The following is a 25,686-nucleotide window of genomic DNA, read 5'->3' as shown; positions in this document are numbered from 1 at the left end:
TGTAAATAAGTTCATTTGTACCCTTTTTTTAGATTCCACATATAGTGATATCATATGATATTTGTCTTTGTCTGACTTACTTCACTCAGTATGATAATCTCTAGGTCTATCCATGTTGCTGCAAATGGCATTATTGCACTCTTTTTTATGGCTGAGTAACATTCCATTGTATATATGTACCACATCTTCTTTATCCTTTCCTCTGTCGTTGAACATTTAGGTTGCTTCCATGTCTTGGCTATTGTAAATAGTGCTGCAATGAACATTCAGGTGCATGTATCTTTTTTAAAATTTTAAAATTTATTTTTATTTTTTATCTTTTTTGGCTGTGCTGGGTCTTCGTTTCTCTGCAAGGGCTTTCTCTAGTTGCGGCAAGCGGGGGCCACTCTTCATCGCGGTGCGTGGGCCTCTCACTATCGCGGCCTCTCCTGTTGCGGAGCACAGGCTCCAGATGCGCAGCCTCAGTCGTTGTGGCTCACGGGCCTAGTTGCTCCGCGGCTTGTGGGATCCTCCCAGACCAGGGCTCGAACCCGTGTCCCCTGCATTGGTAGGCAGATTCTCAACCACTGCGCCACCAGGTAAGCCCCCGGCAGGAGTTCTTTAGACCCAACCAAGTTGTCAATTACTTGCCGCGCAGTCTTAATTTGGATGTTTGGTGGTCGTCTGGGTGGATCTTTTCAAGCCAAAGAGATAGAGCAATAGGAGAATGAGAAGGACTGAGGGGGAAAAGCCTTGGCCTCAGTGCGCTTCTTCACGGCCAGAGAACTGGTCTCTGCCAGATCCTGCAGGCGACGTCAGCTGCCACTTAACGGGCTACTTGAATCTACATGGCTCAGGATAAGTCCCAGCCACCCTTCAGAGGGGAGCCATAGCCCAATAGGCGGATCGAGATTATGGCCTTTGAGGCCCCGCATTGGGTGACAGAAAAGATGTTGCAGGAAAGAGAGTGGGGTGCGAGAGGATGGTCACATCCCAAGTCATGTCTGAGTCCCTGGGATGGCCGCCAAGTGTGGGTTCTTGGCTTTGTGCAGGCAAGAATTCAAGAGCAAGACATAGTAAAGTGAAAGAAGGTTTATTCAGGGAGATACACCCTCCATAGACAGAGTGTGGGCCATCTTGGAAGGCAAGAGGCCACATGTATCTTTTTGAATTATGTTTTTCTCAGGGTATATGCCCAGGAGTGGGATTGCTGGTTCATATGGTAGCTCTATTTTCATTTTTTTTTTTTTTTTCTTTTTGCGGTATGCGGGCCTCTCACTGCCGTGGCCTCTCCCGTTGCGGAGCACAGGCTCCGGACGCGCAGGCCCAGCGGCCATGGCTCACGGGCCCAGCCGCTCCGCGGCACATGGGATCCTCCCAGACCGGGGCACGAACCCGTATCCCCTGCATCGGCAGGCGGACTCTCAACCACTGCGCCACCAGGGAGGCCCTATTTTCATTTTTTAAAGGAACCTCCATACTGTTCTCCATAGTGGCTGTACCAATTTACATTCCCACCAAGAGTGTAGGAGGGTTCCCTTTTCTCCACACCCTCTCCAGCATGTATTGTTTGTAGACCTTTTGATGATGGTCATTCTGACTGGGACATCTTATTATTTATTGTTTACTTGTTAATTGTCAGTTTCCTCAGCTAGAGAATAAGCACCCTGGGTGCATCTTCATTGTCTTGTTCATATCATATACCCAGAGCTTAGATCAGAGCCTGGAACATCATAGAATATGCTCAATAATGTTTGTTAAATGAATGAATTTATTTATTTATGTATTTACTTAATTATTATATTTAATATATTACATATATATTTATCTAATTACTGTATTATTTAATGAGCTTACTTATCTGTTCTTGTCATTTTTATCATGTATCCACTCATTTTGCAATCACTTACTAAGCCTCTACTTTGTGTTATGTACACAGTTAACATGAGAGGTGGGGAGAGACAAAGATGTGTAAGGATTTCCATAAAGAAATCCCCACTTCCTGAAGGATAAAATTCGAAGTCCTTCGCAAGCAAAGACTGGACGCCGTAAATCCAAGGGGATAGTAAGGTTTTATATATTTTTTAACATTCAGGAAACTAGACTTGTCTCTAGGAATGTGAAGAGTGCCTCTGCTTCCCTCCAGCCCCTCCAAGGAGCCCAACTCCCCAAATTTCCTCAATGGAGGGCCGCACCATGTCCCACTCAGCCTTGCTCAAAGCTCCTCCCTTGGTAATTGACAGCTGGGGGGAAACCCACTGAGGCCCGCCTCCACGCCCCTCCGTGCTAGACTGAGTGGCGCAACCCAGTGGGAGTGGCTGTTGGCTCAGCCAATGGAAGGAAACGGGAGCAAGGGCCTGTGTAAACAAACCCAGAGGTGCTGCGCCTCGGGCTCCTCCCCCACGTGGGGGCCCGAAGGATCCTTGGCCCAATGCCTATACTGGACTAACGTAGGGTCCTTTCAGCCAATCAGAGCTGGTGTCTCTCTCAAGGAGGTGCTCCGCCCCAAGGGAAAGAACTCAGGGAGCGAAAAGACGGGCATTAACACCAATCAGAAGCTGGAATTTCTGAGGGAGCGGGCGGGAACTGCTTCACATTTAGACCAATAAGCAGCACACGTGCCCTTCTAGGTGACTGAGCGGCATCCTCTTTGGCCCAATAGACGAATGGGGCGGTGCCCAACAACCAATGGCTTGGGTTCGGGGGCGGGGTGAGGACCAGTGTGCAGTAAGAGGTAAGCTAGCGAGTGATAGCGGCGCTCCTTGGGTGCTGTGGCTCACGCTTTGGTACTACAGGCCGAGACTGTTCTGGCGACGGCGACCTCTGCGGCGACGGCTCACGTTCTCGGAGTAGCAGAGTACGGTCTGGAGGAGGGGCTTCTGGTCAGCCCAGGTGGGCTCGGGCGCCCGGGCTGCCGGGGAGGGACCTGCGGGAAGCGCCGCTCTCCCGGCTCTGGGGGCACACTGCGCCTCCCTTTCCGCTGCCGTCGGGGCTGTGAGGGGCGGGGCGCGCCTCCCCGAGCTCCTGTGAGGAGGGTGAGCCGGCGGGTCCCACATCGTGGCCCTCGGCGAGAAGGGGCATCGGCCGGCGTCAGTCCCTGCCCCTCGCGGGCGCTAGGCGGTCTTTAGTCCCTTTCTCCCCGCACCAGCGCGCTATTCTTCCCCCGCCCCCAACTTCCCTGACCCCCCCACTCAGCCCCCTTCTAATACTCGGACTGAAGTCTCTGGCTTGCGAGTCCCTTTACTGCCCGGGTGCAACACTGCCAGGCAAATTGACCCGTGCTGCCTCCTGCCGTCCTCCTCCCGGAGATGGGAAGGGGGAGGAGTTGTGCATTTTCGTCCCTCCCCCATTCGAGGGTCCCCCTGCATTATTTGCGTTTCTTAAACTCCCTGCGTTCCCGCGTTACTCTAACCTTCATTCTTTTTGTTTTTTTGCTGTCTTTTTTTAAACATCTTTATTGGAGTATAATTGCTTTACAATGGTGTGTTAGTTTCTGCTTTATAACAAAGTGAATCAGTTATACATATACATATGTTCCCATATCTCTTCCCTCTTGCGTCTCCCTCCCTCCCACCCTCCCTATTCCACCCCGCTAGGTGGTCACAAAGCACCGAGCTGATCTCCCTGTGCTATGCGGCTGCTTCCCACTAGCTGTCTATTTTACGTTTGGTAGTGTATATATGTCCATGCCACTCTCACTTTGTCGCAGCTTACCCTTCCCCCTCGCCATATCCTCAAGTCCATGCTCTAGTAGGCCTGTGTCTTTATTCCCGTCTTACCCCTAGGTTCTTCATGACTTTTTTTCCCTTAGATTCCATATATATGTGTTAGCATACGGTATTTGTTTTTCTCTTTCTGACTTACTTCACTCTGTATGACAGACTCTAGGTCCATCCACCTCACTAGAAATAACTCAATTTCGTTTCTTTTTATGGCTCAGTAATATTCCATTGTGTATATGTGCCACATCTTCTTTATCCATTCATCTGTTGATGGACACTTAGGTTGCTTCCATGTCCTGGCTATTGTAAATAGAGCTGCAGTGAACATATTGGTACATGACTCGTTTTGAATTATGGTTTGCTCAGGGTATATGCCCAGTAGTGGGATTGCTGGGTCGTATGGTAGTTCTATTTGTAGTTTTTTAAGGAACCTCCATACTGTTCTCCATAGTGGCTGTATCAGTTTACCTTCCCACCAACACCTGATTTGAGTTAGGGACCTTGACCACTTGTCTTCATCCTTCCCTTAAGCGAGTGAGCCCTTTACTCCCTCCCATCCCCTACATTTCATCTTCATCTCTCATGGAAAGTAACATTTTCTACTTGCCCCTTCCAGGCTGCTGGAAGGTGAATGCAAGAGAGGCAGAATACACCGTACAGGGAGCTTTTCAAGGTTGGGAACTTTAATCGGTTTTGTTAATGGTAACCCATTCTTCCCTTCCTGAAAATGGCATTGATCATTATATCCTTTCTAGAATCTGTCCCATTTAGTTGTTTTGGTGATAATTTTTTAAAATGCAAATGAGAAGGGTTTACTGGAAGCAAGAAATTTTAAAGTGTATCATTATTATTTTTTAAGTAGATAGAATTGGATTATACTTTACACAACTTAACTGGGGTGTCCGAGAGTTTGCAGTGTAGGTAAGGGCTTGACCACCCTACTTTGTCATGAAATATAGGACATGCTTTAGCTCTATGGCGCTATGTGATTTGATCACATCCAGCCTGTGGATAATATAGCATTAAATCTGTTTAAAAACAGCACTCTCTGTTCCCCTTTCACAGAGAATTTGTATTCACCTTCATAGTATATCAGTTTGGGTTACAATAGTGTTGGTTGTAGCCATATGTTTCTAGATAAACGTATAAATTATGTTGTGCCTAAATAAAATATGCCAAGAATTTTAAGGGGGAAAAGTAACATCATATTCAGTTTTGATTGAGACTTAGAGTTTTGAAAATATTAATTTAGATGTTGGACAGTGAGGATTTTGCTTGAGGGGATGGAGGAAATGGAAGTACTGGGATAAGCCTGATAGGTCCTTTGCCCTGTGTGCAGGTGGGGGGGAGAGGGAAGAAAGAAAACACACGTGTACAAAGCCTAATAGATTCTAACTGTGCTTAGTTTCATGCCGTTACATAAATCGCAGTTGTTTTTCCTACTTCTTAGTGGGGAAATGTAAGCAGTGAGCTTAACATCACGTCCACTGTGTTTTGGCCAGAATTTTGCAAGCTTTTGTGAAAAATTCTTATTGTTTTCCTTATCCTGTTTGTGACATATATATCAATATGCCTCCTTGTATTTTACTATGTTAAGACTGTATCTTGTATATAAAGAAATAAGTCTAATAGAGTGAATTAAAAGGAGTCTTTACTCTGAAGAGGCAGCATTGTCTAAAGGACCATATGTTTGAGCCCTGTTAATACAGAAAATCACACTGAAAAGAGGAAGATCTTAAAACTAACAAATGGCCAGATGTCTAGAACAACAACAACAAAATTATGACAGAATTATTAGCAGTCATCAACTAAAAGTCCTATGAGCTGGTCACTATTGTGAGTTGGTATAAGGCTGCAGTTGAAAACCAAAGTTCAATCTTTTCAGGTGTGTTTGTGCTTAGTAATTACTCGTTTGCAAATTTGGAGCAGTGTAGTTATGATTTCTTCTAGAGACCTTGTCTTTAAGGAGCTCATAGTTTGATGGAAGAGAGACCTGTAAGCCAAGAATTAAATGCAGAGGGAGAGCTTCTGCAGTATAAGGTGTGTACTGGGCAAAGAGAAGCACTGTGGTCTCGTGTTCTGTCCTCATCTGCTACTGCTCTAGACTTTCTAAAGTGCCATTTCCCAAACTACCTGTTTATTTCACATACCTGGGCCTTTCTCTGTAGGTACTGTTCTCTCTTCTTGAAAGCCTCTTCCACGTCTTATGTGCCTGGTGAGGTTCTATTTCAAAATCTTCTTGAAGCCTCCCACTGCCTACCCTCCATCCAAATAATTATTTTCTGTACTTTTTTGTTACCTTGTTATAAGTAATTACAGTTGATTCTCATTATTCATGGTGATTATGATCTATAAAATCACACAGAACACTAAATTAGTGAATATTGAACCATTGCTCCTAGGGAAAATATGTTCATTTCTCACATAGATTTAATCTTAAATCCTAAATACAACTCATCCTAGTAGATTCTATTTCTTTATTTTACAAAAGAGAAAATGAGGTGCAGAAGTGTTAAGTGGCTTGCCTGAGGCCAACCCCTAATAGGTGCCACAGTTAGGATTCAGACCCTACTGGCCCATGAGCCAGAGCTTCCTGCACTACATTGCACTGCCCCCTACTGTCTGTGTCCTTTGTCATCCCCATGAGAGCTGAAGCTAAAAAGCACAGCACTGCCTAGTTCGACCTTAGCTGGGAACGTGCTCCGGAGTGACTCAAAATGTTTGACACTCTGTGCATGTCCATGAGTGACTGCAAAAGCATCATCAGTACTGATTTGGGGGTTACAAATAAATTTTAGCAAGTAGGCAAATTCGCAAATACAGGATCCACAAATAAGGAGTATCAGCTGTACTTGTAAATAAGCCCTGGAATCTATTTCATGGTAACTTTCCCTGCAATCCACTGTAGAATGTGCCTTTAGCTTCTTTGAGAGTTCGTTCTCTTATTCATTTGTTCAACAAATATTTATTAAGCATTTACTATAAGCCAGGCTCTGTTTTAGGCTGTGGTGAACAAATTAGAGATTAAGCTGCTGCCCGGGACTTCTCTGCTGGTCCAGTGGCTAAGACTTCACACTCCCAATGCAGGGGACCTGGGTTGGATCCCTGTTCAGGGAACTAGATCCCACATGCTACAACTAAAGATCCCACGTGCCGCAACTAAAGATTCCATGTGCCGCAACTAAAGATTCCACACTGGCAACGAAGATCCCGCGTGCTGCAACTAAGACCTGACACAGCCAAATAAATAAATAAATAAATAAATATTTTTAAAAAGCTGCTGCCCTTACAGATGTTAAATTTGAATAAGAAAGACAGACAGCTAACAGTCTGGAGCTCAGGAGAGAGATCTAGTTTGGAATTAGAGATTAACTTGACCAAGGTGAAACCCTTTGTGGTCCCTCCCATTTCACATCCCCTAGCATACTGATTTCCAGAACATTTCTGTTCTACCCTGTGCATACACTCTTTTGAGCCTCACTACTTGTTACTAGTTGATTTTGAGGCCATTTACCCACGTAACTGGCAGCATATTCTGGAAGAATCATACTGATCTGGTCTTTAATTTCTGCCTTTGCCACCTACCAACTGAGTGACTTTAATCAAGCTGTTGAACTTTTAAAGCCTGTTTCCTAATTTCAAAAGTGGTGATCTGATGTGCTAGGCCCTTGTGGGTTGCAAGGAAGAGACACACATATTACTTTTTTTTTTTTTTTTTTTTTTTTTTTTTTTTTGCGGTACGCGGGCCTCTCACTATTGTGGCCTCTCTCGTTGCGGAGCACAGGCTCCGGATGCGCAGGCCCATCGGCCATGGCTCACGGGCCCAGCCGCTCCGTGGCATGTGGGATCCTCCCAGACTGGGGCACGAACCCGTGTCCCCTGCATCGGCAGGCGGACTCTCAACCACTGCGCCACCAGGGAAGCCCCACATATTACTTTTGATGATGAGAGTTTAATGTAAACTAGAATGGGATAGCATCTTAGCCACCATATTGTCCCTTGGCCCTAGTGCTTTTACAACCTTATAGAACAATAACTTAGCAGTATTTAGGATAGGATTTAAGCTCTGGAGACCTACCTTCTTTTACTTTGTTCACCCAACATTTGTGTTTCCTAAGAGAGAGTATCTGATTGGATTGGTTTGTCACCTTCTAAAATGGAGAACCCCTGTTGAGAAGAATTTTGAACCAGGCCATATCCTAGGTGATCTCCCTCAATTTCAACCTGTAGATTGTTCTTAGTTAGAGCTTTGAGTCTGGTCCAGGAGTTTGTGGCCAAAGAAGTAGGATTAGTTTCATGTATTATCTATGACACAGACCATAGCATATACAAAAAGAACCCATTGGAGACAGTTTCTTCAGAAAACTACTGAATATAGAGTGGTCCTTAGAGTTTTTTGTGGACTTCTGTCCAATTCAGATACCTATCTAAAATGGTCATAGACAGTGTCTAATAAAGCACCTAACAAAGTACCTGACACATGTCAACTATTACATAGATATTCCTTTTGGTATTGCATTTAACATTATTATAGTGTGGTTATTTGTTCACGTGGCTGTCTTCCTTACTAGACTCTGCTCCATGAGGGAGGGTTAGCATCTTCATCCCCTATCTTTGGCACTTAGTTCAGTGCCTGATACATGGTAATAAATGTACAAATGTCTAACTTGAGGAATTCCCTCACTCTTCCTAAAAGAATGGAAGGATAGGAAAGCTTCCCAGAGAAGGTATTGTTTAAGCTCATTCTTAAAGAATGAGTAGGAACGTTTTCCAGGTGAATAAAACCTTGAGGCAGCAATCCACGTAGGGACTAGCAGGTGCAAAGGCAGAGATATAAAAAGATAATGAAGTTTACTGTATGCTCCTGGTAGATTAAGACAACAAACAAAAAGTAAACAAGCAAAAATCACCTCAGGAAAAAACTATCAATGAGCTTGGCCAGAAGACCTGTCACACCTGAATTAACTATGACCACAGCTGCTCAGTAATGGATGCAAATTTTAGGGAGAAAGTGTAATATTCTCAAGTTGTTGGCAGGGTATCAGTAACAGTTTAAAAATACAAATATTGACTTTTGGGAACTATTACACTGTAGTGAAATTGTTTACTTCATCTTGAAGTTCATATGTGTCCTGCACTGTTCAAGGTGCTGAAAATGTAATCAAACTTATTCTCAAGTGGCTCACAAGCTAACAAGGAGACAGATGGATGAACTGATTTATTATGTAAGTGAAGTAATAGAGATATGAATAAAATGCTATCTAAACCAGGAGAAAGGAGTATTTCGTGATATGGAACACTGGGGGAAGATTTCCCAAATGAGGTGGTATTTTTTTTAAGTCTTTATTGAATTTGTTACAATTTTGCTTCTGTTTTATGTTTTGGTTTTTTGGCCACGAGGCACGTGGGATCTTAGCTCCCCGACCAGGGATCGAACCCACATCCCCTGCATTGGAAGGCGAAGTCTTAACCACTGGCCCGCCAGGGAAGTCCCAAATGAGGTGGTATTTGAGCTGGGCCTTGGTAGGTAAAGAAGTAGGGGTGCACTGTACTGAAAATAGGGACTTTATGAAGATAATTCATGGTAGGAAAGATTTAAGAATTATTCATATTTGCCATATCTGTTTTGGGCATTCAGGTAATAGTTACATTTATTCAAGCAGTTTCTCTGAGCATAAGATGTGAATAGTTATGCCATAGTAGAATTTTGTGTCAAAATAAACTGGGTTAAACAAAGGTTTCTGAAATGCAGGACATCTCTAGAGCCTTTATTATATTAATGTCTTTTGTGAAGCATGGCTCTCCAAAAGGGCTACGTTGTATTTAACCATGGCTTCTCTCCCCATCCCCACCCCTGCAGCATACCCAAACATCTTTTGGAACAGGATTACATGAAACATAGTTTGAGGAATGATGAATTAAAATATATTTTTACCAAACCAAGATTTACCGGTAGTCTCCATGTCCACTGTAAAATAATGTATAATTCTATCATCTTTTTTTTTTTTTTGCGGTACGTGGGCCTCTCACTGCTGTGGCCTCTCCCGTTGCGGAGCACAGGCTCCGGACACGCAGGCTCAGCGGCCATGGCTCACGGGCCCAGCCGCTCCGCGGCATGTGGGATCTTCCAGGACTGGGACACGAACCCGTGTCCCCTGCATCGGCAGGCGGACTCTCAACCACTGTGCCACCAGGGAAGCCCATTCTATCTTATAGAAAAGAAGGAGAGACATTTGGAGAGAAAGAATACATTCTAGCCAAAATATCATCATCTTGGTCAATAAGTCCCAAACTAAAAAAAAAAAAATTGTTATATGATCACACCCTCCTGGCTTATTCATATTTTGAAATTGTCTAAGGTGATCAGAGACACCCTGAGGCGTTGCAGAACTAGAGCAGGAGTCCATGGTGGTGGCAGAGGCAGAGGTCATTTTGGAAGTGGTACTCTTCCACCTTGAGAGAATGCTTCTTTTATTATGCATTCATTTTAGGCCATGTTAGACATATTTTGCCAGATGGGTAATTTATTTAAGAGGATACTGAAAATCCACACCCTCTTCTGACTCTGGAATTTTTGGGGTTGTATGCCAATGTTCTCTTTTCAATAAGATTTGGTTATATGAGCATTAATTGATGACCTTGCTGTATAATTTTAATTCATCTGTCAAATTCTGATTATGTGATTAACTCCCAAGGTATTGTTAAAATTAAGGAAACTGATCATGTTTTTGATAGCGCACTGAATTTGAAGTCAGAAGATCTATGTTTGAGATTTGTCACTGCCAACTTTCTATTTGAATGACCTTGGGCACAGCTGTCTAAGCATCTGTGGCCTCCCTTTACATTTTTCTTCCTTTCCCATTTTGACAGAATGAAAGTACATAGGGTTAGTATAAGAATTAAATGATGCATATAAACATACCTTATGAACTCTGAGGTACTATGCAAATAAAAGACAGACTGAAGGAATGGAATGTATCCAACTTAATTTTCATTAACATTTTATTTTTAGTTTTTGATTTTGTATTATGGAAATAATACGTATTTACCATTGTAAAATTAGAAAGCATTGATAGGCAAAAGGAGGGAAAAGCTACAAAGCACTTCATAGATCTACCATACTGAGATGATTAACATTTCGATGGATATATTTGATGGATGTGTGTGTCTGCATTATTTAAAAGAAATGGGTTCATCTTGGGTGTTTTGTTTAGTCACTTTACTTTTATAAGTCCCCTAAGAGTACATTTGCTTGGTTCAAGGAATTGTTAAGTCTTTTGCTACATATTGCTGTATATAATGAGAACTATAATAAGAAAAGGAGCTGACTTCTCAGGCTGGTGAATGTAGGACCTTGTGGTAATCTAATATCCTGCACTACTTCAGAAGCTTCATGCAAGGCACATTCAGAAATGAACTTGATGTATGTACATAGTTATGCTTGGCATTGTTTGTAATAGCATGAAAAGGATGACTCCAGTGTGTCAGCAGGAGCTGGTTAAATAAACCTTGAAACATCCAAATCATGGAATATTGTATAGTTGTGAAAAGAATGAGGAAGAGAGAAAGAAGGGTAGAATAAGAATATACATTGCTTATAATTGCAAAAGAAATTCTGAAATGATATATAAGAAACCAATGAAAGAAATAGGAGTGGGAATGGGATTTTGCCATATGCCTTCATATATATTTTATATATTAAAAAAATTTTTGAGTCATGTTTTTGTATTACCTTTTCAAAAAATGAGTGAATGAATGAATGAAATGGAGTTAAGAAAAGGAAGAAAAAGGGATCTGAGGTGCTGCCCATCTCTTTGGTACCAGGTGAATACATAGCAACAGTACAAAAGATTGGAAGAGAGGCCCCAGGAAGGAGTGGCAGCCTTGTTTTTCTTCTTTTACTCAGTTTTGTATATTTAAAAAATATTTTGAGAACAATGAAACGATTTGAAACTGTCAAATGGCAGTACCCATTGCTTCAATAGCTGCATTGCTTTCTTTTTCATGTTCACTTATAGTATTTTTTCATATGCATACATATTATTTTTAATTGTATTTACACTTTTAATATTTCTAAACTTATCTAATTGTATTTTTTCCATGTTGCTATAGGAGGACCTTTAAAAAAAATGAAGGTAGGGCAGTTTTATCTAGTGCACATCCCCAGAGTGGTCTAATCTACCTCAAGGGGCAGGAAATTCAAGCCCTCTAGTTTATATGTGACATACATACATGAGGAAAAATAAGAAAAGGAAAAGATTTGAATATGTATCAATGAAAATAGCATTTCTCCTTGATTATAAAAGAAAGCACACTTTTTAAATAATAATTCAGAAAACAAAATATAAAGAAAAATATCTTAAAATTTCTACCCCAAACATTCTATTTTTTGCTTTTTTGGACCTTTTTTATGCATATAAACTTTAAAAAAATAGAATTATATATATATTTCTCCCAACTATTGAGATGCTCATGTAGTTTTTTTTTCCTTTGCCTGTTAATATGGTAAAATACATTTTCATATTTCTTAATTTTAGACCATCCTTGCATTTCTGGGCTGAACCCTATTTAATCAGAACTTTTTTAATTTTAAATAAATTTTTAAATAAATTGCTTGACTTTGTTTGATCCTGTTTTATTTGAAATTATATGTTTGTAACATGGAACTTGGCCTGTGATTTTCTTTTGTCTTATTTTTGTTCTGTTTAATGTGTTGAGCTACCTGTATACTAATCATTAGAAGGTTCTCTTCATTTGTCTGTGTTCTGAAACAGTTGCATGGGGATTACCTGCTTTTTGAAAGTAGGTACTTTGTGGACTATAGACTGGTCTTGCCCACCCTTTAAAATGCATTACGGGAATTCTCTAGCTGTCCACTGGTTAGGACTCCGTGCTTCCACTGCAGGGGGCACAGGTTCTATCCCTGGTCGGGGAACTAAGATATCCCGAAAGCCGCGTGGTGCAGTCAAAAATAAATACGTAAAATAAAATGCATTAAAATCAGGGGGAGGGCTTCCCTGGTGGCGCAGTGGTTGAGAGTCCGCCTGCCGATGCAGGTGACATGGGTTCGTGCCCTGGTCCGGGAAGATCCCACATGCCGCGGAGCGGCTGGGCCCGTGAGCCATGGCCGCTGAGTCTGTGCGTCCGGAGCCTGTGCTCCGCAACGGGAGAGGCCACAGCAGTGAGAGGCCCGCGTACCAAAAATAAATAAATAAATAAAATAAAATCAGGGGGAGTGAAGTTTTAACATAGTGATTGCAGTGTAAACAGAAGCAAAACAGTGTAATTATCTAATGAGAACTTTTGTTTGATAGTGGTGTTCTCAGTGTCTTTTTGCTACCAAGGCTAGTGCTGAGGTTACACTCACCATCTGAGGGTGTACCAGATGTAACTGTCTAGTTCTGAGGTGTTGCACATATACTAAATGTGCCTACCAGGGCTCTGCTTTATCCCCACAGAAAGCAAGAAGTAATGCAGTAAAAATCTACGGAGCTAGAAGATTTTGAAGAATGGGGTATTCTGGTTTAATTCTATTAACTTTGGAAATATAAAGGTGAAAAAAATCTTGAAGTTTAACTCCCTGTTGAATGCAGTTCTAATACGTAGAAAATAATTCCACTTTTCTTCTTTAGTAAGTTTGATATCTTCAGACCTAGTTGATGTTTTATTATAGAATCACTAAAGTGTATTAGGCACATATTTGAAGATCCTTTTTTAGAACTTTAGGTGTAAGAGGATGTAAATGGTATTGCATGAAGTCAGGCTGGGTGGGAACTGATGCCTGGTTAGTATCTATTTCAGACTAAATCTCTGATTGCTGCTTGTGTTGTTATCTAACTCATTTAAAATAAAACACATTGGGTTGAGGGTGGGAGTTGTGAGGAGAGTATGTCTTTTAATCGGATGTCTTTATTTCATATCAAGATAGGATATACAGTACCCCTGGCTTTGGACCTATAGAAGGAAACACGTTTTTCTACTTGCTGTAGACCAGTGGTGCTTCACAATCACATTGCTGGGCCCCACCCAGAGTTTCTGATTCCACAGGTCTGGGCTGGGGCCTGATAATTTGCATTTCTAACAAGTTGCCAGGTGATAATTGATGCTGCTAGGCCAGGGACTAAATTTTGTGACCAGTTGCTTATACTAACTGTAAATTCTAGAAATCTGGTTCTAAAAGAAAGCTAAATTTGGTCTGGGAGTATAAGAAGTGCATAGGTTATGGGGCAGATCATGAAAGATTCAACTCTCTGCTGCTGCTCAGCATAGTGTTTGAGTTCAGGTAATGAGCAGTATACAGGGATATGACACAATTCTTGTTTCATGATTGGAAGTCCTAGCCAAATATCAAGTGAGAAATTTTGTTTCATTTGCACAGCTTAGAGACCAGGGGATTCTGGTCAAATAAGATTAAGTGATTAATCCCATGAGAATGGGGGTTATTTATATGTCCCTTTTGTCTTTCCCACTTAACATTTAGCCTTGCTTTAGAAGGGCCTGATTTTTTTTTAACTGGGAAAGAACTTTGAGTGCCTATTAAATTGAAAGTTTTTGTGTTTTTAAAGATATTAGCTATATTTAGCCTTAACATTTTTTAAACAGTAATTTAAGAGAATAAGAGAAACTTTTTAAGAAAGAGAGAACTCACTGAAATTATTTTATATGTTGGAGAATATCGTCTGCTTCATAGAACATCAAGCATACTATGGATATTATTTTATTTTTTTTAGTGATTTTCATTACATTGTTTGAGGTAATACTAGTAATTCTTTTTTTTTTTTCTTTTTTTTTTTTCTTTTTTTTTTGCGGTACGCGGGCCTCTCACTGCTGTGGCCTCTCCCGTTGTGGAGCACAGGCTCTGGATGTGCAGGCTCAGCGGCCATGGCTCACTGGCCCAGCCGCCCCGCGGCATGTGGGATCCTCCCGGACCGGGGCACGAACCCGTGTCCCCTGCATCGGCAGGCGGACTCTCAACCACTGCGCCACCAGGGAAGCCCTCTAGTAATTCTTATAATCCCTCTGAAGATGAAAAATGAAGGCCAAAATCGTAGACTTGGCACAGAAGCTGGATACAGGAGACAGCTATGAAGGAATAGATAGATATACACACACATTTACACACACACACACACACACATAACATACACATACATACACATATATATTTTTTAAATGGTTATTATTGTTACTATTTTAACTAAGACAAAGATACCTGTTTTGAACTTAGGCCTCAGCTCTGGAAGCCACACCTTTTCATGAAGGAGTTTTGCTTCAACAAGTTTCTCTCACTTGTCTGCTACCTAATTTCTTTTGTTCCACTGCTGACACCCTTGGTTTTAAAGTTGACCAGCTGGTTCAACATCGACTGTTGGAGGAATAACTGGTGTCATACACAGCAGGTTGGGCAGACTCCCTACTTGGAAACATTCCTGTTTTGCTCCCACCCCCACAGAGGAGAACTAGGAGGAGAAAAAGGAGAGTAGAACTAGATCCTACAGACCAGGCCAGTGGTTCTGAAGCTTGTTGCACAGCAGAAACAAGCCACTAGCGTTCTAATGCACGATATAGATTTGGGGGTCCCACCCCGAGACCTTCTGAATCATGATCTGCTAGAACGGAGCCTGGGGGCTGCATTTTTAACAACTGCCTGAAGTAATTTTATGTAGCCAGCTGGGCTCTGTGCCTCAGACCAGACCAGTGCTGGTCCTAGGTGAATTTTCACTAGCCATGGTAAAAGTAAAAAAATTAAGACCACATAGTGTTTTTCATAAAATTGCATTTATTAATACAAAGAATTGTTTTTTGCATTGAATTAAGGCCTTCCTATGTTTTTGGATGTTAAAATATCCCTTTGTAAAATTATGTTGATAAGGATCTTTTCTATTACCCTTATTTAGTTAAAACAAATTGCAATCTTATGTTCTCCTCAAAATACTTGTGAAAATTTCCTAGTCTGTGAAATTCTGAAGATTAAGTATCTCTGATCTACTCATTTTTGGAAATTGTTTTTTAAAATACTTTGGAATACAGGTCCATAGAGGGTCCAAAATCTTTGGCTAGATAAGGTTATTTTTTAATGCTTTAAAAAATTTTTTAATTTAATATTTTATTTATTTTTGGCTGCGTTGGGTCTTTGCTGCTGTGCTCAGGCTTTCTCTAGTTGCGGCGAGTGGGGACTACTTTTTGTTGTGGTATGCTGGCTTCTCTTGTTGCGCAGCGTGGGCTTCAGTAGTTGTGGCATGCGGGCTCTAGAGCGCGGGCTCAGTAGTTGTAGCGCACAGGCTTAGTTGCTCTGTGGCATGTGGGATCTTCCCGGACCAGGGCTCAAACCTGTGTCCCCTGCATTGGCAGGGGATTCTTAACCACTGCGCTACCAGGGAAGCACTAGATAAGTTTTAGAATTCAGAAATTTTCAGATTTTAGAGAGATCCTTTCTCTCTATGTTATGTAATGCCTGAGGGGGTCTGGTGCAGAACCCTTAGTCTCATACATTAATATTTCTGAGCAAAACAAGAGTATCACACTAAGTAAGGTAAATTAAGGCTATATATAGCTTCACATCAGTTCAGGCCAAGTTTTACTGTCAATTGAGTTTTGACATGAAGTGTTTGGAAAATTTTTAGTTTTTAGAGCTTTTTGGATTTTGGAATTGTACGTAAGGGATAGGATAGACCTATTTGAGGTCTGCTTTCTCATCCTAAAAGTGCCAGCAAGCTTCAAATTAAATGGAGCTTTGTATGTTTATGGTAGGGAATAATTTATTTTGATTTAACACACTAGTGTGTGATGTATCCTTATTTGTATTTTCCTTACAAAGACCTAGTTCTTTTGTTGAATAGCGTTTTTCTTCAGCCTCCTTCCCCTACTCCCATTTGTAGTATTTGAGAAAAATCAGAGTTTTATATCAGATCCATTCTAGAACTAAAGTGGGAAGAGTGAGAGTAGGGTAGTGGCTGAGAACGTGGGCTTTGGAGACAGAAAGACCTAACCTTAAGCCCCAATTCTGGCACTCAACTAGATTGTACCTTGCTTTACAAATATCTGAATGTCAGAGAATTCATCTGAAAAACCAGGATAATAATAGCATCTATATCAACAGGATTGCTGTGAAGGTTAAGAGAGAATGTCAGTGAAGTACTTGGAAGAGGTGTTATTCTATTCTCATCTTTTTCCCCTGGTATTTGGGTAGATCACTTGCTTCCTCTGTGTAACTTAATTGTCCCATGGTAGCCTCTCTTTCCCTTAGAGCAGGGGTCCCCAACCCCCGGGCGGCAGACTGGTACCGGTCCGCGGCCTGTTGGGAAGCGGGCTGCACAGCAGGAGGTGAGCAGAGTGAGCGAGCGAAGCTTCATCTGCCGCTCCCCATTTGCTCGCATCACTGCCTGACTATCCCCCCCACCACACGCCCCAGTCCGTGAAAAAATGGTCTTCCACGAAACCCTGGTGCCAAAAAGGTTGGGGACCACTGCCTTAGAGGTTCTGGATAAGCTTGCTTCAAACATTTTCCCAATTCATGATCTGTTTCTGTTCCATTCTTTTTTTTTTTTTTTTTTGCGGTACGCGGGCCTCTCACCGTTGTGGCCTCTCCAGTTGCGGAGCACAGGCTCCAGACGCGCAGGCTCAGCGGCCATGGCTCACGGGCCCAGCCGCTCCGCGGCATGTGGGATCCTCCCGGACCGGGGCACGAACCCGTGTCCCCTGCATCGGCAGGCGGACTCTCAACCACTGCGCCACCAGGGAAGCCCCAAATTAATTTTCAAGGAGTTTCTGCCACCCTGAATGGTACCTTTCCTAAAAAGACTTCCAGTGAATACAGTTTTCTCTACCTCATTACACATGTATTTGGACTACTTAGCTCCTTTTCCCCCACTTTGCTGTGGAAGACAATTCTTTTCTCTAGAAATATATCAAATAAAATGAGCATGTGGTCCTTTTTGGTGACTTTTGTTGAGATCCATGGTATGGATTTTTTCCAGTTTACGTAATCCTCTATGGCAAGATTTTATACCTAGCCTGCAGCTCCTGAAGAGAATGTTGTAGCCACCTGGTGTTATTAAACACTCAAATTGTAAATAAGAACATGTAAAGTATTTTTGAAGAATAGAATTAGGATTTTTTTCCCCCTCAAAAGTAATTTAACCTGTCAAAAACAGATTCCTGAGTGATATTTTCACTGGCTGTGGGGAATAATTGTTGATACTCAGTGAAGAATGCTCAGCCCAAATCCAGGCCCCTGAAGGCATGGACTTCCCTTCCTAGCAAATGAGATTTAGCATACAGCATTCTAGAAATGGCAGTTTGTCAACAAATTATTTATTGAAGACCTAGTGGGCACATAAAAGCATACTAGAAAGTGTAAAAGACTTGATTCTTGCCCTCGAGAAACGTCTAAGGTTATAAATAGACTGTTCCCAAAACAAATAACAAGTAATACTCACTCGAATGTAGGTATAATGAAATGTGAAATGGTGATGGAGGTGGGGTAGACCTTAGGCAGAGATTGTATTTAGGTTTCTATAGTGGCATTTCTTTTTTTTTTAATTAAAATTTTTTTAAAAATATTTATTTATTTGGTTGCATTGGGTCTTAGTTGCAGCAGGCGAGCTCCTTAGTTGTGGCTCAAGGGGTCCTTAATTGTGGCTCGCTGTCTCCTTTGTTGCAGCATGCATGTAGGATCTAGTTCCTGGACCAGGGATCAAACCCCTGCATTGGGAGCGCGGAGTCTTAACCACTGTGCCACCAGGGAAGTCCCATGGCATTTCTAATACTATTAACGCATTTAAAAAACAACCTAAACTGTCCTCAGATCAGTCTAAGACATTTAAAAGCCTTTCCTTTGTTATTCAGGAAAGTTACACATATTTCATGTGTAATAATTTGCACATAGGAATGTTTTGATTAATGTTATCTGCTAAAGATTCAGTTTGCAATATTTTCTCTGTTAATAGTATATAATATCTTGTTGGAGCTGTATATAGAGAAGTCAAGGTCCCTATGATAACCACCACTTGATGTTATCCTGGGAGGACAATTGATGGACTTTACCTGGGGAAGTAGAACTTGCCACTGACTGTAGTCAAGTGTTGATTCTACCTTTGAAAGTCCCTTTAAATGCTTTATGGAGAGCATTTTATGTCTGTTTTGTACATTTCCAGTAGGATAATAGTAATATCACAGAATATTCTAGGCATTGTTTCTAAAAGTTTGTGAGTTAGAATAAAAATGTAATGAATAGATAAATAAGGCAATTAATTAATTAGGGAAATGCTTGGTAGTTAAGACTTCTCAGAGCAGTTAATTTACTTGGCCATGGATTCTTTTTTTGGCCATGTCCATGCGGCATGTGGGATCTTAGTTCCCTGACCAGGGATAAAACCTGTGCCCGCTGCAGTGGAAGCACAGAGCCCTAACCACTGGAAACCACCGTTGTTGTTGTTTTCAATTTTTTGCAAAGGGCATTCACAAGACTGATGTTTTGTTAAAAAACCAATTTGCGAACAACTGTACTGATGTAAGAATTAGGGAAATTGGGATTTGTACTATTCCACGTAGTGTTTGCCACTGTATTAGAGGAATTGTTCTTAGTCTTTAGTCTTTCTGTATATCAGAATCACCTATAGCAGTTAATAGGCCAAAATACAGATTTTGGTTCCTGGCTCAGGCCTAACAAGTCATATTGCTTAACAAGCATGTTAACATTCTATTTGCAAGCACTTTTCTTGCATCCAGTGAAAGGATGGAACATTTGTGTACTGAGGTCAATATAGGAACGCTTAGCAGAGTGATTACTTCCTTGTTTTCTGTTAAAGGCAATGCAGCTTCTCCGAGAACAAATGAAGTGGAAACAGAGGGGATAAGGTCATTCTAATTGGAGACTGACCCAGAACTTGTTTTTAAAATCTCCATATACATATCCTACCTGTTCTCCTGATACTTTCCCCACCCCCCCAAAAAGTTGAGCTACTCATTCTGCCTCCTTTGCACCTTGATCTTCCACCAAATGATGGAGAAAATTTGTTGGGTTTATTTACTCAGTAAAAGAAGACTTTGTAAAACAAGGAGACAGGTAAATTACTTTAGTGCAAAATATAACATGGCATATGAAACTATGTTCTACACTGTGGAAAGAAAATCAAAATGGAGTCGGTATCGCTAAGAGAGCTCTTTAAAATGGAGCTGGGGGCTTCCCTGGTGGCGCAGTGGTTGAGAGTCCGCCTGCCGATGCAGGGGACGCGGGTTCGTGCCCCGGTCCGGGAAGATCCCACATGCCGCGGGGCGGCTGGGCCCGTGAGCCATGGCCGCTGAGCCTGCGCGTCCGGAGCCTGTGCTCCACAACGGGAGAGGCCACAACAGTGAGAGACCCGTGTACCGCAGGAAAAAAAAAAAAAAAAATGGAGCTGGGAGGCCATTAGTGAAGTGTCGTCTCAGCCTGGATGGAATCTGACCTTTTGACCTGATGAAGTCATCCAGAACATCTGCCAGAAACTCAGGATACTTATCAGACCCTTGCCCTAAAATAACTGTAACAGTCTATCTACTTACCAGACCCCTACCCTGAAACAACTTGTGCCTTAAGGACAAATATTTTCTGATTCGTGTCAGAGTCAGTCACAGTTCTCACCAGGCAACTTTTTTTCCAAAGTGAAGCCTATAATATTCTTTTATTAATCTACAGGTAACAAATGTAATGCAGACATCGATCTTATTGGAATAGTAGAGAAATCTCTGGAGCCAATAGAAGAGAACTGGGAGCTCCATTAAGTAGCAGTAACAGGGTAATTTAGCAACAATCACCATTAAAGGCAAACATGTATGCATAATTATGGAGGTGAGCTGTTAAATAGTAAAATCGGGACTTATTAATTACAATAAAATAAAAGTTAACACTGATTACTTATGATATACAAGGCACTGTTCTGAACACTTAATTTTTTTAAATCGAGGTGTAGTTGACTTACAATATTATATTAGTTTCAGGTATACAACATAGTGAATCAAAATTTTAATAGATTATACTCTATTTAACGTTATTATAAAAGAGATGCTATATTCCCTGTGTTGCAAAATATATTTTTGTAGCTTATTTATTTTATACAATTTTATACATAGTGGTTTGTACCTCTTAAATCCTCTACCCCTATCTTGCCCCTCCATCCTTCCCTCTCCCCAGTGGTAACCACTAGTTTCTTCTCTCTATCTGTGAGTCTGTTTCTATTTTGTTGTAGTCATTTGCTTTATTTTTTAGATTCCACATATATAAGTAATAACATACAGTATTCATCTTTCTCTGTCTGATTTATTTCACCAAGCATAATGCCCTCCAGCTCCGTCCATGTTGTTGCAAATGGCAAAATTTCATTCTTCTTTTATGGCTGAATAGTATTCCACTATATATATCCATTATATACAGATCCAAAAGAATATTTCTACAATTTATGTTAAAGAGTGTTCTGCCAGGACTTCCCTGGAGGTCCAGTTGTTAAGACTCCGCGTTTCCATCACAGGAGGCATGGGTTCGATCCCTGGTCGGGGAACTAATGCCACAGCCATGTGGCGCGGCCAAAAAAACAAAACAAAAAACAAAAACAGCAACAAAGACTGTTCTGCCTATGTTTTCTCCTAGTAGTCTTATGGTTTATCGTCTTACATTTAGGTCTTTAATCCATTTTGAGTTTATTTTTGTATATGGTATGAGAAAATGTCCTAATTTCATTCTTTTACATGTAGCTGTACAATAAGCACCACTTATTGAAGAGACTGTCTTTTCCCCATTGTATATTCACGTCTCCTTTGTCATAGATTAATTGACTATAAGTGTGTGGGTTTATTTTGGGGCTCTCCATTCTGTTCCATTGATCTATGTTCTGTTTTTGTGCCTGTATCATACTGTTTTGATTACTGTGGCTTTGTAGTATAGTCTGAAGTTACAGAGCATGATACTTCTTGTTCTCTTCTTCTTTCTCAAGATTGTTTTGGCTAGTCGGGGTCTCTTGTGTTTCCATACAAATTTTATAATTATTTATTCTAGTTCTGTAAAAAATGATCTTGGGTATTTTCATAGGGATTGCATTGAATCTATAGATTGCCTTGGGTGGTATGGTCATTTTAACAATATTAATTCTTCCGATCTGTGAACATGGAATGTGTTTCCATCTGTGTCATCTTTAACTTCTTTCACTGGTGTCTTATAGTTTTCCAAGTACAAGCCTTTTACCTCTTTAGGTAGATTGATTCATAGGTATTTTATTCTTTTGGAAGCAATTGTAAATGAGATTGCTTCCTTAATTTCTCTTTCTGTTAGTTTGTTGTTAGTGTATGGAAATGGACCAGATTTCTGTATATTAATTTTGTATTCTCCAACTTTACCAAATTCATTGATGAGCTCTGGTAGTTTTTTGGTGACAACTTTAGGATTTTTTTTATGTATAGTATCATGTCATCTGCAAATAGTGACAGTTTTACTTCTTCCTTTTCAGTTTGGATTCTTTTTATCTAATTGCTATGGCTAGAACTTCCAATACTATGTTGAATAAAAGTGGCAAGAGTGGGCATCCCTGTCTTGTTCCTGATCTTAGAGGAAATGCTTTCAGCTTTTCACCATTGAATATGACGTTAACTGTGGGCTTAGTATATATGGCCTTTATTATGTTGAGGTATGTTCCCTCTATACCCACTTTGTGGAGAGTTTTTATTGAACATGTATGTTGAATTTTGTCAGAAGCTTTTTCTGCATCTAGTGAGATGATCAGATGAGTTTTATTTTCAATTTATTAATGTGGTGTACCACATTGATTGATTTGCAGATATTGAACCATCCTTGTATCTGTGGGATAGATCCCACTTGATCATGGTGTATGATCCCTTTAATGTTTTGTTGGATTCAGTTTGCTGATATTTTATTGAGGATTTTTACCTCTATGTTTATCAGTGATATTGGCCTGTAATTTTATTTTTTTTGTGGTATCTTTGTTGGTTTCTTGGTATTAGGGTGATGCTGGTTCATAGAATGAGTTTGGAAGCATTTCTTCCTCTGCAATTTTTTGGAATAGTTTGAGAAGGAAAGGTGTTAACTCTTCTCTAAATGTGTGGTAGAATTCACCTGTGAAGTCATCTAGTCCTGGACTTCTGTTGCTTGGGAGTTTTTTTGTTACTGATTTAATTTCAGTACTGGTAATTAGTCTGTTCATGTTTTCCATTTCTTCCTTGTTCAGTCTTGGGAGATTGTATATCTCTAGGAATTTGTCCATTTCTTCTAGGTTGACCATTTTATTTGCTTGTGGTTGCTTGTGGTAATCTCTTATGATCCTTTATATTTCTGTGGTGTTGGTAGTAACTTCTTTTTCATTTCTGATTTTATTTATTTGGGCCCTCTTTTTTTTCTTGATGAGTCTGGCTAAATGTTTATCGATTTTATTTATCTTTTCAAAGAATCAGTTCTTAGTTTCCTTGATCTTTTCTCTCTTTTTTGTCTCTATTTCATTTATTTCTACTCTGATCTTTATGATGTCTTTCCTTCTACTAACTTTGGATTTTGTTCTTCTTTTTCTAGTTCCTCTAGTGTAAGTTTAGGTTGTTTATTTGAGATTTTTTTCTGATTTCCTGAGGTTGGCTTATATCACTATAAACTTACCTGTTCATGCTGCATCCCATAGATTTTGGATCATTGTGTTCTTGTTTTCATTTGTCTCCAGGTATTTTTTAAATTTCTTCTTTGATTTCTTCAGTGATCCATTGGTTGTTTAGTAGCATATTATTTATCCTCCACATGCTTGTGTTTTTTGCAGTTTTTTTCTTGTGGTTGACTTACTGGTCTCATAGCGTTGTGGTTGGAAAAATGCTTGATATAATTTCAATTTTCTTGATTTTACTGAGGCTTGTTTCGTGGCTTAGCATGTGATCTATCCTGCAGGATGTTCCCTGTGCACTTGAAAAGAATGTGTATTCTGCTGCTTTTGGATGGAATGTTCTATGTATATCTGTTAATAAGTCCATTTGATCTAATGTGTCATTTATGGCCAATGTTTCCTTATTGGTTTTCTCTCTGGGTGATCTGTCCATTGATGTAAGTGGGGTGGTAAAGTACCCTACTCTTATTGCATTACTGTTGATTTCTCCCTTTATGTCTGTTAATATTTGCTGTATGTATTTAGGTGCTCCTATGTTGGGTGCATATATATTTATATTTGTTATATCTTCTTCTTGGATTGATCCCTTGATCACTGTGTAATATCCTTCTTTGTCTCTTGTTACAGTCTTTGTTTTAAAGTCTGTTTTGTCTGATATAAGTATTACTACCCCAGCTTTCTTATTTCCATTTGCATGGAATACCTTTTTCCATCCCTTTCCTTTCAGTCTGTGTGTTTCTTTTTTTTTTTTTCTTTTTTTTTTTTTTTTGCGGTATGCGGGCCTCTCACTGTTGTGGCCTCCCCCATTGCGGAGCACAGGCTCCGGACGCGCAGGCTCCGGACGCGCAGGCTCAGCGGCCATGGCCCACGGGCCCAGCCGCTCCGCAGCATATGGGATCCTCCCAGACCGGGGCACGAACCCGTATCCCCTGCATCGGCAGGCGGACTCTCAACCACTTGCGCCACCAGGGAGGCCCTGTGTGTTTCTTTAGATGTGAAGTGAGTCTCTTGTAGGCAGCATAAATATAGGTCTTATTTTTATATCCATTCAGCCACTCTCTGTCTTTTGATTGGCGCCTATAGTCTCTTTACATTTAAAGTAATTATTGAAAAGTATGTGTTCATTGTCATTTTGTTAATTGCTTTTGTAGTTCTTTTTTATTCCTGTATTCTTTTGTTCTCTTCCCTTGTGATTTGATGACAATCTTTAGTGTTATATTTGGAGTCTTCCTCTTTCTTGTGTGTGTATCTATTACAGGTTTTTTGGGTTTTTTTGCGGTACGCAGGCCTCTCACTGTTGTGGCCTCCCCCGTTGCGGAGCACAGGCTCCGGACGCGCAGGCTCAGTGGCCATGGCTCACGGGCCCAGCCGCTCCGCGACATGTGGGATCCTCCTGAACCGGGGCATGAACCCGTGTCCCCTGCATCGGCAGGCAGACTCTCAACCACTGCGCCAACAGGGAAGCCCTATTATAGGTTTTTGGGTTGTGGTTACAATGAGGTTTATCTATAGCAATATATATTTATTTTAAGTTATTGATATATTAATTTCAAACGCATTTTAACAACTCTGCATTTTTATTCCCTTCCCCTCACGATTACTGTTTTGTCATCATATTTTACATCTTCTTGTTTTGTGAATCCTTTACCTGCTTATTGCAGATACAGATACTTTTTCTACTTTTGTTTTTTAATCTTCCTACTAGCTCTGTGTGTGGTTAATTTACTACCTTTACTGTATATTTAACTTTACCAATGAGCTTTTTCCTTTCATAATTTTTAATGCTTCTAGTTGTGGTCTTTTCTTTTTTGCTTAGAGAAGTCCCTTTAACATTTCTTGTGAAGCTGGTTTGGTGGTGCTGAAATCTTTTAGCTTTTGCTTCTCTGTGAAACTTTTGATTTCTCCATCAAATGAAAGCCTTGCCAGGTGGCATATTCTTCATTGTAGGTTTTTCCCTTTCATCACTTTAAATATATTGTGCCACTCCTTTCTGGCCTGTAGAGTTTCTGCTGAAAAGTCAGCTGACATCCTTATGGGAGTTCCCTTGTGTGTAACTCATTGCTTTTCCCTTGCTGCTTTTATTTTTTTTAATTTTATTTACTTATTTATTTATGGCTGCCTTGGGTCTTTGTTGCTGCGCACAGGCTTTTCTCTGGTTGCAGCAAGTGGGGACTTATCTTCATTGCGGTGCATGGGCTTCTCATTGTGGTGGCTTCTCTTGTTGCAGAGCACAGGCTCTAGGCACATGGGCTTCAGTAGTTGTGGCATGTGGGCTCAGTAGTTGTGTCTCGTGGGCTCTAGAGCACAGGCTCAGTAGTTGTGACGCATGGGCTTAGTTGCTCCGTGGCATGCGGGACCTT

General features: G+C 40.8%; 1 protein-coding gene across 1 annotated transcript in view; it reads left to right on the top strand.

The window, feature by feature from the left end:
* The first annotated feature begins 2,723 nt into the window (after positions 1 to 2,723).
* Positions 2,724 to 25,686, top strand: part of PAIP2B (poly(A) binding protein interacting protein 2B) — a 44,504-nt gene continuing 21,541 nt past the window's right edge. The window contains exon 1 of the mRNA XM_060117725.1: positions 2,724 to 2,871. The gene's annotated coding sequence lies outside the window, so the exon portion shown is untranslated. The remainder of the gene's footprint in view (positions 2,872 to 25,686) is intronic.

This window comes from Mesoplodon densirostris, chromosome 14, assembly GCF_025265405.1.
Source record: "Mesoplodon densirostris isolate mMesDen1 chromosome 14, mMesDen1 primary haplotype, whole genome shotgun sequence".
NCBI classification, from domain to species: Eukaryota; Metazoa; Chordata; class Mammalia; order Artiodactyla; family Ziphiidae; genus Mesoplodon; species Mesoplodon densirostris.
The sequence above is the reverse complement of the archived record's forward strand: the minus strand, read 5'-3'. Positions and strand labels throughout refer to the sequence as shown.